This window comes from Triticum dicoccoides, chromosome 5A (genome assembly GCF_002162155.2).
Source record: "Triticum dicoccoides isolate Atlit2015 ecotype Zavitan chromosome 5A, WEW_v2.0, whole genome shotgun sequence".
In the NCBI taxonomy this organism is placed as follows: domain Eukaryota; kingdom Viridiplantae; phylum Streptophyta; class Magnoliopsida; order Poales; family Poaceae; genus Triticum; species Triticum dicoccoides.
Window position 1 is genome coordinate 610400287 of NC_041388.1, and position 3003 is coordinate 610403289.

Consider the following 3003-nt stretch of genomic DNA (forward strand, 5'->3'; position numbering starts at 1 on the left):
ATTGGTTCTGACTGGTTGGTAAAAGGACTCTAAATCCTTTGAGTGGTTCGATTCCACAACAGAACAAAGAATGAAATGAATGAATGAAAGCCATGACCATGCCTCCAGTAGGAAGATCGAGGAACCGGTGCTGGCGCTCCTGGTTCATGGGATCCTAACCGCGATGGGGAGATTAGATATTATTCTTTCGTAAGTCCATCCAATGGAGATAGGTTGAGGAGAAAGAAAGGAGAAAACTAAAGAGAAAGATGGACAGTAGATTGACAGTATCCGAATCAAATAAGAAAAAAACGTAGCTATTTCATCAAATCCCGATTGTGTGGGTGTGAAGTGGAAAAATCCCGTTCTGGCTGGCAGCGGGCATAGGACTGAAAATCCTCTTTCGCCGGGCCTTTTGGACTCGAAATCCAAACGGAGAGAGTGGTTCGAATCCACCTCAGAACGAACAATGAAAAAGGCGTCGAGCGGGTGAAAGCTCGAGGAGCTAGGAAGGATGGAAGAAAGCTTGACCGTTTTTTCACTGAACTACTCGAACTTTTTGTTCGAAAAAGCGGAAATAGCTTAGTTCGAGAGAGGGTTGAGCTTCATCGGTTAGTGTGCACCAAAGGATGAGGTTTCTTTCCCGTCCTACAAATTGAAACCGTTCTAGCTTGATACTGCGATATCGTCAAATCATCCAACGGAGCATGGAAACCATTTCGGTGGCGGTAATGGCCTCCAGTAGTTTTCTATGGAACCATACCACTATGGTCATCTATATGATTAGACCGTGCCGCTTCACTAGACTTTCCTGAACCATCCATTTGATCCCCACGGTCGTGACACCACTTTCTAAACAAAAGTTTCCAAAATCCAATGCGGAACCAAGCAGTAAGAGAAATTCATCATGGTAATTATTAGTCGAAAACCAAAGTGGAACGGAGAGAACGGAGAGTCAGTTACAATGACAAAATTGTTGAGGAATCATGTTGAAAGAACAACATTCTGTGTCATAAATATCGTATATAGAGATTTTTCATGTATCGACGCTTTTGATTCAATTATGAAAGTACGCTGTACTGGACTTGCACCCCTAGTTACGCAGAAGTGCAAGCACAGAAGCGGATGACCGGACCTTACCAACATACTCAAAAAAGTATTCTATACTGGGGTCTGTGCTCTTGACAAGCAGTGTTTCCAGTCTAGCTGTGTCAAATCGGGTGTGAAGTGTCCTTCTAGGTTCTAGCTGGTAGAGCAGAGGACTGAAAATCCTCTTTAGTTTCACGCATGGGACTCTAAATCCCAATTGCGCTAGCTCTGTGGTTCGATTCCACAACAGAACGAACAATGAATGAATGTGGGCGGTCAACCAGGTAAGCCTGTGCCCAGGAAAGAAAGGACTAGGGAGGGATTGAGAGAAGCTTTCACAGTGGAAAATGCAAAAAAGCATATCGTTCTTAGAAATTGTGGAATTTTACTCAGTTAGAGCTATGGTTTAGCATCAAGAGGGAAGTTTTGTAAAAGCAACAGGAAGAATTGCTCAGATACCCGTGAGCGTATATAACTTGGGTCGTGTTATAAATGCTCTGGCTAAACCTATTGATGGGAGAGGCGAAATTGTAGCTTCCGAATCTCGCTTAATTGAATCTCCTGCTCCAAGTAGAATTTCCAGGCGTTCCGTATACGAACCTCTTCAAACAGGGCTTATTGCTATCGATTCGATGATCCCTATAGGGCGCGGTCAGCGAGAGTTCATTATTGGGGACAGACAGACTGGCAAAACAGCAGTAGCCACAGATACAATTCTCAAGAAAAAAGGGCAAGGTGTAATATGTGTTTATGTAGCTATCGGTCAAAGAGCATCCTCCATAGCTCAAGTAGTAACTACTTTCCATGAGGAGGGGGCCATGGAATACACTATTGTAGTAGCTGAAATGGCGGATTCACCTGCTACATTACAATACCTCGCTCCTTATACGGGAGCAGCCCTGGCTGAGTATTTTATGTACCGCGAACGGCATACTTTAATAATTTATGATGATCTCTCCAAACAGGCACAAGCTTATCGCCAAATGTCCCTTCTATTAAGTCCCGGCCGTGAGGCTTATCCAGGGGATGTTTTTTATTTGCATTCACGCCTTTTAGAAAGAGCCGCGAAATTAAATTCTCTTTTAGGCGAAGGAAGTATGACCGCTTTACCAATAGTTGAGACTCAATCTGGAGACGTTTCCGCCTATATTCCTACTAATGTAATCTCCATTACAGATGGACAAATATTCTTATCTGCGGATCTATTCCATGCCGGAATTCGACCCGCTATTAATGTGGGTATTTCAGTTTCCAGAGTAGGATCCGCGGCTCAAATTAAAGCCATGAAACAAGTAGCTGGCAAATCCAAATTGGAACTAGCTCAATTCGCAGAGTGACAAGCCTATTATTCGCCTCTGCTCTCGATAAAACAAGTGAGAATCAATTGGCAAGGGGTCGACGATTAAGGGAATTGCTTAAACAATCCCAGGCAAATCCTCTCCCAGTGGAAGAGCAGATAGCTACTATTTATACCGGAACAAGAGGATATCTTGATTCGTTAGAAATTGAACAGGTAAAGAAATAGTTCAATCACCCCAGAATCGTCGAAATCCCCTCGAAATGGAGAGCGGCGCAAGTCTCACACTCTTTCTCTCACTCTCTATCCTCTGTCTTTCAGATTTTCCCCTCGTAGCTGATACAGTGAAATATTATTATGTAAGGGAGCTGATCCACAGGATTCAATGGTGAATTCTGATTTCCCCACAGACTGAACCAAAGGAGAAGAATAGAATAATTCACTGGTGCAGGCGGAGCAGCAAACCTTCGTAGAAAAGGGAGAGGGTATACCTAGAAATGATGAAATCAACCAGCACTGCCTTGCTAATTGAATAAAGGAAGATGCCGACTACTTTCTGAACAGAACAATGAGAGTCCCGAACAATGGGAGAATGGAGCTTCCCGTCTATGAACTAATCGATCGACTATATCGTATCG

General features: G+C 43.5%; 1 pseudogene; it reads left to right on the plus strand.

Moving 5' to 3' along the window:
- The first annotated feature begins 1334 nt into the window (after positions 1-1334).
- Positions 1335-2608, plus strand: LOC119300146 (annotated as a pseudogene).
- Positions 2609-3003: the final 395 nt, after the last annotated feature.